The sequence below is a fragment of the Amblyomma maculatum genome, chromosome 8, assembly GCF_055883805.1.
Source record: "Amblyomma maculatum isolate TAMU_Amacu chromosome 8, ASM5588380v1, whole genome shotgun sequence".
NCBI classification, from domain to species: domain Eukaryota; kingdom Metazoa; phylum Arthropoda; class Arachnida; order Ixodida; family Ixodidae; genus Amblyomma; species Amblyomma maculatum.
The window spans coordinates 93318731-93329847 of NC_139351.1; the positions used below are offsets into that span (position 1 = coordinate 93318731).

Here is an 11117-nt window from a genome sequence, read left to right on the forward strand (position 1 = left end):
CGTTCTCAGGTTGCAGCGACGTCAATAACGTCGCCAAACGCTCGGTTTACGACAACAGGGATTGTCTGTCGTACGCTCACGGGGGCTTCTCCTTCCTCGCCGGCGGACGAACCGACGGGTGGGCCGTTGCTGCGAGGATGAGGATGAGAGAGAAAGCGAGAGAGAGAGAGAGAAGGCGTGGCGGAGGATGTGAGCACCGTGGGCACCTATATCTTATCCGCGCCCAAAGGCGAATACGGCCAGTTATTTCCTGGCTTGGCGCGAAGCAGCGACGTCAGGCGTAGAAGGGACACGCGCTGACACTCACGCACGCACGCGGCGCCGTCGGCGCAAGGTTTCCTCGAAGGCTTAGTGGTACTACTTACGGCAGTGAGTGGCTTCCTGCCCGCTTTGATCGCGACGAAGGCTACGTAAGCTCCTGCTCTTCCGCGACAACCTGGCGCCGAACAAAGCTTGAACAACCGACTAAGTCGACTGTGAACTCCTCCGTCCACTTCCAGAATCGGAAAGGTCCCGAACCGTGCTGACGGACAGTGACTGCGGGAAGGATTGTGGAGCGGCAGTGTCGAGCAATCCATTCATTTGACGTCTAGTGGCGTTATAGGAGGACTGTGCAAAGCGAGATAACCCTTAGTTGTGGAAAAGGCCAGAAGCTCCGACGTCGGTTTTTGTTCATTTCCAAGATTCAGTGCTTTCAAGACAGCATACCTGTGATTCATCGACTTCACGCCTGAAGCGCCACTGCAACAAAAGGAGACACAAGAAGAGAGGCTGCCGTGCAGGTGAAAGGACTACAAGTTTCCACGAGTGTTGTTTGTATTCTGAGATCTTTTTCGGAAGCCAGTCTCCTTTTATCGCACCAAGTAAACCCGGGCTCAATCTGCACACTGCAAGAAACCTCCAAGCAGGACCGCGCGAAAGGCGACGTTGAAGAGAACTTGACTGAAACAAGAGAGCGAAGGTGTGAGAACCGCGTTGCTAAAAGTCCTTCGCCGACATATGTGATCCCATTAAAGCAGTGGCTTACCACCGCTATGATTGGATGACCGATAGCCAGCTCTCTCACCATTCCACCCAAAGCAAAAGAAAACCTCCAGCTCAGTTTTGAGTGCGCGCAGGATACCGGCCCGTTCAAAGCTTGTGCAAGAATTATCAATTTGGCGCACATTAACCCATCGTAATGTTAGATGCTAATACTTTGAGACCAAGTGTCAGGGTTCAGAGTCATCCGCACCCGTCTGCACCGCAAAAGACATCGAGGGAAACATCGGGCACGTCAGAACTTCCAGTGAGACGCCAACAACCTTCCCTCGTGTCTGGGAGCGTTGCGTAAACAACAACGTTCAGTGTTGCGAAGCAGGAGGAACATCTCAAGACTACAGCCGAGCTAGCATCTTGTCTTCAGTGAGCTGTGAAGGCGCCTGTCGCACGGATCGTCCTTACAGAGCCGCGTGTATCGCTCCACCGAGTCGGCGCTGCTCAGCGTGGAAACAACAGCCAAGATAAGGTGAGCAGTATGTCCAATGGGTATATTAAGGAGACAATGAAAACGCGCATACCACTCATTGCAAATGTGCAGACGGTGATAAACTTTGTCATATAGGGGTTGAGGGAACGGCGTTGTTTTTACGGGATGTGGCTGAGCTAACTGGTCAACAATATACTCACAGTAGTGCCAGAATGCAAACCTTTTGATTTCGTTTAGGAAGTGCGAAGTGTGGATGGTATTGACACTAAGGTAAATATAAGAACGAAACACTGCTTTACCTGATCACGCTGCCATAATTCAGAAGCCAGCTGATATTTCGCTATAAATATTCACGCGAAGTGCATACTCAATAGCCGGTTACACATTGATTACGGGCGACAGGTTTGAAGAAATGACACCCTCAAGTGCTCGCGACTGAAATCGCTCATCTAAGCAACAGTTTTTTCAGCTTCAGTTAATTGAGTCTAGAGATCCGCATACAGCTTAACGCCAGCTGCTGACATAAACAAGTCTGAGGACACTGAGCTCCGAACTGCTGTGCAAGCATAGTATAGATATCGTCTGGAAAATATCCTGTTATGTGTTCCTTGGCCATGCACAGAGTAAAAGCTAGCAAGCGTCTGTTCTGAACGGCGATCGACCATAGTGTGAGCACTTGAGGTTTGTTCATTGTTTCATGCAGTTCGTGTGTGTGTGTGGAGGAGGGGGGGGGGGGGGGGAGAGGGGCAGAGGTATAGCCGAGATTTCGAACAGTGTCTCTGTGCCTCCACAGTTCAAGGCAACTTATATCATTCATAAATGCAACATCACTCAAAAGCAACAAAACTGATCACTTATACAAAGGTCATCCCTGGCAGAAAAGCCCCATTTCAAACAACTCCCACGGTGGGTTCGGAAACGCCTATTTTTGTATGAACATTGCATTTTATCTGCAAGCCATCCGCTTGCTTTGTCCTCATTTCTATTTTAGCGAACAATTGCAGGGCATAGTGTTGATTTCAAATTATCTTTCTCTATTTCCGTGTCTCCGTTTTTCAATTTGAAGAATCTATCCACAATTAGCGCAATTAAATGCAAAGTCATTACTGCTTATTCCTTGGTTGTATCTTCTCGGTTGAAGAGCGATTATGTATCCTATTACCCCGTGAAGTACCTCACAGTGCTTTCATTTTACTCGTTAACCATTATTACCTTGGCTTTATTTTATTCATTTCATCAATACTAGCAGCCTTCTAGGGAGGTTCTATAGTAGAAATTGGCGGTACAGTGAAAGAATAAACAAAGAAAGGGGAAGGGAGAAGCGTAATACGAAGCACGTTATGTAAAACAAAATGTGAGTAGCACTTGCCACTAACGGTTTTAGTTTAGTTATAGTGCACTATTTTGTGCCATGGGATGGCGAAGGTATAGTGAAAGCACAGCAAAACATCCGGACAATTGAAGTGCACATGAAGTTCCTGGCCGCATAAATTTTGACTTGTAAATTTAAATTGAATTAAAACAAGGCATAAAAATAACACCTGTATGGGTGAGAAAAGATTCGCAGTACCGTACTTATTATGTGTCTCCGTCTCTGCAACACTGTAAAAAAAAAAAAAAAAAAAAGCTATAATTAAAGAACACACATAACATGCTCTAAGCTCAACCGTACGTTCACCAACACGGCTAGAACATTCCAGAAAGACGGGCGCCCACGGCCCAGTCCCCCCTGCAGTGAAAGCTCACTAAGGCCCATCTCCAATGACTCCCAAGATAAAACACGTCGTAAACTTACAACACAGAGAGAAAAGACAGAAGTCCGAAACGCGCTGTCACCTTATCGCATACCAGAATCGCTCGCAATCAAAACAGCGATGCTGGCAGCAGAGTGGTTCGCGTCCGATTACGCTTATCACTTTTACTAATCCGCTGGCCTTTTGATAACGGTGGTATATCTCATCGCGGTAATTGCTCATACCTTCCAAGCCCTTCTCCATTTCCTCGCTATATCAGTCGGCTTTCTCCCATAATCTAGGCTACATTGCGAATCATAACATGAGAATATCGCTTTTAAAGATCCTTTTGAACTTTTTCTTCTTCCGTGTATCTCTATCTTGATATTCAGCCTTTTTTTTTTTTTTTTAAGGAGTCAGGCTAAATGGGGTTGTGTCACACCCCAAATCCTGCACAGAAAACTTTCGCAGAACCGAAGAGTTCATCATTTCCCACGGCATAGTCCTGGACTGACGAGTTTGCGTCAACGCGTACCACGTGTAGTTCAGGCTCGCTGTCCTGGAAAACCTTGAGGCAAAATGCAGAGCTCTCGAGACATATCGTAGGCTGGCACAACATGCTACGCATATCGCTTGTCCTATGAAGCTCTCATAGTTTTTTTGGGAACAGTGAAATGAGCACGGAGTGCTTGACTTGGAAATGAACGAGTCCCTAAATGGTTATGGCGATGTGAATTTCATGCGCCAAAGCAGCTGCACGGACTCGGACGCCCGCCATTAAGGACCCCGAATCGACTTATCAATTTCAACCATACTGTGATCCGTTTAACGGGCACCGAAACCACAGCCCATGCACTTCCCCTCTCTCCCGATCTTCCGCGGCGCATGAACGTTTATATTTTTCTCCCTGAGCAAGAACATCCCGCCACTGCGACACACGGTGCCGGCAGCGCGTCCTGTAATGCCAGGCCAGAAGCGAACGAAAACGCCGAATTTCCCCTCGAATTGCAACGCATTTTGAGAAAATTGATTCTCGTCATGACGCTCACGGCCGTTTCCTCCGAATACGGAAACACGCCAAGGCACGCTTAAGCGAGGCTACTAAGTAAATATGGTTGATAACAAGAGATACTTCGCCATAAGGCAGAAATCGCAAAACTGTTAAAAGGAACGAAGTAGCGACGAATTTCACATGCCGTTACATTGGGTCAGGCATTTGCTTTGTGTCAGTTATATGTTAAATTCCCAGTTGTGAAATTTGACTCCTCCAGACTTGTAAAAAGAGTTCGCTATTAGTTCGCTGCACACCTGCCACGCGAATTGTGAAATCTCAAGTGCAGAGGTTCTTTTCACAACACTCGAGAAACTTATTGTTGCTGACATTAACCCATTGTTTTTCGACTGACTGGTATTTTGAAACTCCTCCCAAATCGCTTGTGCGCCAACAGTATACGCATGCGGTAGCCGTTACATTGAAAACAAGAAAGTACAGCATGCCAGAAGTACGAACCTCATCAGGGACAGGAAAGAGCCCTCATGCGGCGCGGTCAGCAGCAAATTTATAGGAACGAATAATGTTACAGGGAACACGTGGTTGGCAGTGCAACGGCTAAATTCGTTTTTTTACTTTCTACTTTAGCTTTTAAATACGCTATATGGAGTAAGACTATATATACTCTATATACTCTCTACTTATTTATTTATACAAATACCTCACAGGTTCCAAACAACGAACATTGTGTGAGGGGGAGGGGTTACAGTGTATCAAAAGAAACAATGGTACATAGTTTAAAATACAAAAGTTAGCAGTAATACAGGACTGGAACTGCAAATAAGTATTAGAGCATACTCTAAGTCAAGGTTGCCCCCGCAGGCCTTCAGAACCCATGCCGATGCTCAACTCATTGGGCGTCTTGCGGCTGAATTCACAGCATCAGTCTCAGTCTGCTCGTTCACCGCACTGTTAATAACGTACAAAAAAAAAAAAAAAACAGAACCGGAGATAACAGTAAACAGGAACCCCAGTGGAGCTCAGAGGTACAACGAATGACTCTCTAACTGCAAAAGCTTGCTCGCCTTGTGCGCACTGGGGTCAGGGCAAGTTCTTTTGTTTCTCGACAGACGGCTCGGCGAGCGCGAGGGGGGCTGTTGCGTCTTTTCCTCCACTCAACAGAGTGATTCACGCATGCAAGCAGCCCGTTCATTACTCGCCGAAAATCACGTGGCTTTTACCTGCGTTTTTAATATTCTGTGCTTATAGAATGTATCGTCATGACGCTGCATTCAAGAACATGCCTGCAAACAATGCAAAAGCCACTGAATAACCTTTTATTGATTCGCGTGTGATAGGTACAAGTGTGTACAGTGTACATGAACTGTGCAACGCTGAAGAAGGAAAAACGACAAAAAAATGTTTGTTTCCGCACCACTCGATCTCGCACAAAACACGGAGATATCATTGTTTTGAAAACGGAAAGACGAACAGTCGTGGAACTCTGTCGATGCTCCTGAGTCGATGGACCCACGAACGTCGACACAAAATTCGATCTTGCCGCTGAGCTTGCACCTCGCGAACAACGCGACATCCCGATGCTTATATCGAGCGACAAGTTAATGCTACCCAGTTTATCTTGTGGCAGTGTGTTGACGATGCCGTTGGAGTTCTTAGTAGTGCTAAAACGTACATCTAGAGTGCATCTAGAGTACGTCAATCGCAAATATAGTGCGAAAAAAAAAGTTAAAGGGTCTCTTAGATGTATCTCAAAAGGAAAATGGCGAAACCCTACCCTTCCTCTCCCATCGTTGGACTCTCATCATCGTTTCCCTCTTATCGGCGTTCGTTGCAGTGTTACGTATAAGTATAATCGATTTACGCGAAAGGAAAAGCGCACTATCTGCCACACTTTCTCCGGCAAGTGTGAGTTTGGACGGTGCACCATCACTCCTGTTGCGTGGCGTTCCTTGGCACGCGTTTAAGTATGGGATTGCAGGTGGCAGCAACGGTAGGCAAGAATACATCTCGCGGAATATGACAGATCTCGTGCACAACTCTCGATCACGGGATTTCGTTCCATGAGCCTAAAAAAGTCCTTTCGTGGGCTTCGCGTACGGGACCGCAGCGCGCCGAACTCGGAACGCATGGCAGTGTTTACCGCGTCTAGGCCAACGTGCGTCGAGCGTCCTTGCGAAGGTCGCCGAAGCTGGTTTTTCGCTAGCGGCGCCGCTTGCGAGACTCGTGCATTCTCGATTCTCTAAAGGTCAGCGTTGGCTATTGCGAAACGAACGCATTCGGTGCGTCAATTCCTCGTCGCCTCGTCGCTTCCAGGAGTCAGGTAGTTGCGTTTATTAAAGCGTAATGATGGTGGCGCTAACCTTCGAAGCGAGCGCATAGTTCCAATCTCCGCAGCCTTATTAATTTTCACGGCGGGGAATCCGGTTGATGGTTGGTTGGTTTGTGGGGTTTAACGTCCCAAAGCGACTCAGGCTATGAGAGACGCCGTAGTGGAGGACTCCGGAAATTTCGACCACCTGGGGTTCTTTAACGTGCACTGACATCGCACAGTACACGGGCGCCTTGCTTTTCGCCTCCAAATTCATCAAAGTGCATCTACTGTATCGAGTACATAAGACATTTAGGAGAACACCTCCAAGAGGAATGCATCTGACTTTAAAAAAAGGCGTCAGTTTGTCACCATTGCGTGTTCTGTACTTTTTTTAATAACGTTGTTTGTTGCCTCAGGACATAAAGGAATATGTAAAAAGGAAATTAAAAGGGGTATTATATGAAAGAAATAAGGTTGGGTGTTGCAATAAAATTCTGCACTTCTACGTCTTTTTTCAAGCAGGCTCCATTAGCCCAGCTTTCAGTCCTTAATTGTGCATGGAATTTTGCGATCACTTCGTAATGTAAGGTTTATTAGATGTTATAAAGCCCCTGCATCCTTTTCTTGAAAACCCATCTAGCTACTTACTGCACTGACAGACATAAAAATTCACTAACGCCGCAACACACTGACAGGCACAAAAATGCAATCTTTGGAGCCCAAGTAATTGCCTGATATTGTTAACAACCTTACATTAACGCATATGTTCACTACTTTCTATAGGAATTGCGTTTCCTATAAGTATCTGCGTAGTTGATAAGTATATATCAGAATAGAAGAAATATTGATTGTTTTACATAGCAGCAAGAGATCACAGACAAATCTTCAAATATCAGAAATAGCGTTCACTTTAGCGAGGGATCACAGACATACATTTAGGTAGCAAAAACAATGATTATTTTAGTCCAGAGAAATCTTTAGACAGCAAGATAGAAGAATAAGTGGTTCTTGTTTTTAGATTGCAGACATATTGGGTGCGAAGATGGCTCTGAGCGGTGATTCCAACAAAAGGGGCCAGAATCTCCTAAAAGTGCGTAGGAACAAATGGGAAAGTCTGCATGCATAGACATGCAGCAGACCATGCCCTCGAGATAACGCAATAACGCGTCAGTATACTGCATTGCCTTCCGCTCTGAAACAGGTGATATTCCGAACACTTCCGGCCTATAGTACACGCAACGACTGCGCCCTTGTACGCGTCTGCTAACGAAATCTCGCAATAGGGACTAGCTCGAAAAAGGAAACGCGCTACGCGTAACTATCCAGGGGCCGACACCTGGGTAATGACGAAACAGAAACGCAAGAGGAAAAGGGCACCACGTGGTCTACTCGTTCGTGACGTCGTAAGAGTGACGCAACCGCGGCGCCGACTGGCATAGTGCTCGTGCCGACCTCGCTGTGAGAGAATGACAGGCAGCGGCTCGGCCAGCTGGTGTGTCGGTGTGACACGCGCGTTCATTATAACTCTCGTAAAGAGCCGGCGCACAGCGAGTCGAAACTGGGTTAAAAACAAGCTACCTGCCCACTTGTGTATGAGAATGAAATGACGGGAAGGATCTGTGTTGTCCAAGCTCGGCGCTAGATCGTCCGACTTCATTCCAGGAGAGAATGTGCTTGCAATGATTCTCACTGGGTAAGGTTTTTTTTTTTTTTTCTCTCTCTTTTCTGCACGCATTTCTTCGCAAGTGCTTCTGGAGTCGGTGCATCTTATTTTTTCTACATGTCTTTTGAACTAGCTTGTTTAGTAACGTCTAAATAAACAGTAAATTGGAAACATTTGGAATGAACGAGTCTTAGAACTTATCAAGCTGCTTTTGCAATTTTTATTTTCCTGAAACCTGTTACTTCTCAAATGTGCGCTGTAAACGGGAAATAAAACAACTTACCTAAAGAGGTAACGCGCGGCTTGCATGTATAGTCGATGGTATGAGGGTGCAGACAGGAAGTACACACTGTAGGAATCTTATCAAATGAACTTCCCAGCCCAATTACCCTGTAGAGAAGGAAGCGGCGCTTCGGGTGCGCCACCACTCCTTTTGCGCGCTGACGTCACTTCTGAAAGGAAATGAAGCGCTCCCGAAAAGTGAAGTTTTCTTTTTGACCATCTTCAGCAATCGTCATGCGACTCCCTTTATAATAGCTTGCACGTGGTGGATTTTTGCTTCGATCTGCAGGCAGTAGAAAGTGCAGAACTGTCAAAGGCTTTGGAGCCTGCTACGAACGATTATCGAATGCTGACCATAATAATGGACAAATCACATTTCCCAACAAATTTCTCAAAGGAGAGAGAAAGTGACAGGCGTTGGATTTTTAGAAGGCACACCAAAGAACACTCACTGCATAAGCTAACCCACCCGACGGAAAAGCTTCATTTGGCATAGTTCTACATAAACAAGTCATAGAATGAACTAAAATTGTTTGTGCCCATTGATAGCATATCTTCGGTTCTTATGTGCATATTCATGCTTCTAGACCTCTGAGAATTTTTTCCAGTTGGTAGAGTTTCTTCTAAAATTAATTTTGCAAATTTACTTGCCGGCTTTTTTTATTATTCGTCTATGTTGGCGTCATTACGTTTATCTCGTATATTCCTCGTCTACACATCACTGGGGCTAAGCCGAGGCTGGGGAATAATCACTTATTTCTCTCTGAGATTAATTCATATGAGGCGCTAGCCCAGCGAGGCTTTTAGCGGGTTTTCCCATTGACTAGGTCTGTGCAAATAACCTTAACTATCGGTTACCTATACAGGAAGGCGGAGAAATCTTCTGAGACAGTTTTGTAACTACGCTGCTTTCAAGACGGTGGCGCTCATCTTAACATAGAAAAGCGATTTCAGGCTCCTTGCGATAAATTATAGACAGCCATATATACCGGCTGGTGACAGCCCATCATTTGAAGCAATCGTATGCCATGCTTGCCTTGCGGTCTTTCCGGGAAATATCCGTAAGGCGTGCGCATCGATTTCTTATTATTGCTTGTATCCAAGCACCAACCAGCCAGACAGGTTTAGATAAACGCGGATCCCTTGACTGGCAGCAGAACAAAATTGAAGGTCTTTCGTGCTGCCCAGCAACGCGGCTAATCGCAATGGGAATAACAGCAGCTGGCGTTGCCCGGAAAGATGCAACGCCTCTCTAAGGAAGGCAATGATAATTCGGAGATAAAAGGGAATTTTTTTTAATAGGCTCAACATATGTACTGCTTTTACACGCAATGCCACCGGGTGGTGAAGGTGGTAGAGAAGGAAAAAATGGTCTAAGTCGTTCTAATTATACCTCACGAGAGAGCGACTACACAGTAACAAAATTTACAGATACATATGTGGTACATGCAGAGACTCTTTCGTCATATTAATTTACAATGGTCTCACCATAAGAATCAGATCATATCAGGCTTTCGTTCAAACCATGTGGATCAAGCAAGATTTGTGCAGGGGACTTTGAGCCGCCTGGCAGCACTCAGAGGCTGCTAATCAATATTTACTGCGTTAGTCCGTATGTGTGTTTCGGAAAACTTTCCAAGGTAGACTCGACTAACAAGGCTCTCACTTCGACTAATCAATCAATTCGGCCTCGCCCTGCCATTTACTGGTTGTCCTGGTTAGCTTAGTGGATAATTGCTACCGCACGGGCGGCGGTCTTGGATTAAGTCATCGATCAAGCGCTGTATAGTATCGATTTCTGGCTGCATGGCTGAGGTCAGATGGATTATTGATAATTGCTCTCTTAACTATCTACCTGACTTGACATTTACTCGCCTTAGGCACGTCCCTCAAAATGTCTAAGTGATGCAGATGAACGTGGTGAGCCCACATAAGGTCATATATTTATTCCAATGGTCGTTTCTGTAATTACTCGTAACATCACGGTTTATGATATTACGTCAATGTATAGTCCATTCTTCTTTTTCATATTCTTGTCCACCTTTCGAGCATGTTTCAGCCTGCACCCACACACAAGAGCGCTTTATGTTTCACCCTCTGACACGCGAATGGTGGAGAATAATTTTGATGGATAGGCGAATGCAGTATGTCCCACAGACTACGTTATTATCTCCCGTCAGATATATGTTCTGTACTACACCTGGCAGCGGTCCTGATCAATTATTATTATTCCAGACAACGTATTATTTAATATTCCTCTTCATCATTCTTCGGGATCAGCCAGGAACTTTTTTTACGTGATATGTTACGGTATGTTTGCTATGACACTTAATAATTAATATTCCAAATATGCGCATGCTCTATATAAGATTAGACAACATGGTGTTGTTGTACTTTTCCTGATTCACGCAGCAGGTCATTTTTACACGTATCAAGACGCGCATTTCAATCCTTGCTTTGTCCCCCACAGCCCAGGCTTTCCTATTTTATTTTGTACTAAAATCAGGGGTCACCAGCTCACGTTGGCGACGAAACGTGACAAAACCACTAGATTCTCACTGAGCCATAACGCTGGATGGGAAACATTGTACTCTATGTCGGCTGCAGCGGAACTCTATGGTCTCTGAAGAATACCTTTCAAAAGCAGC

General features: G+C 45.6%; 1 protein-coding gene across 2 annotated transcripts in view; it reads left to right on the plus strand.

Annotated features, from left to right (window-relative positions):
* Positions 1-237: 237 nt before the first annotated feature.
* LOC146181831 (uncharacterized) overlaps positions 238-11117 on the plus strand; it is a 21607-nt gene continuing 10727 nt past the window's right edge. The window contains exon 1 of one of the 2 annotated variants that reach the window (XM_084576833.1): positions 238-1507. The gene's annotated coding sequence lies outside the window, so the exon portion shown is untranslated. Of the gene's footprint in view, positions 1508-7972; positions 8218-11117 lie in introns of those variants that run through there. The other variant, XM_084576834.1, reaches the window with a different exon arrangement.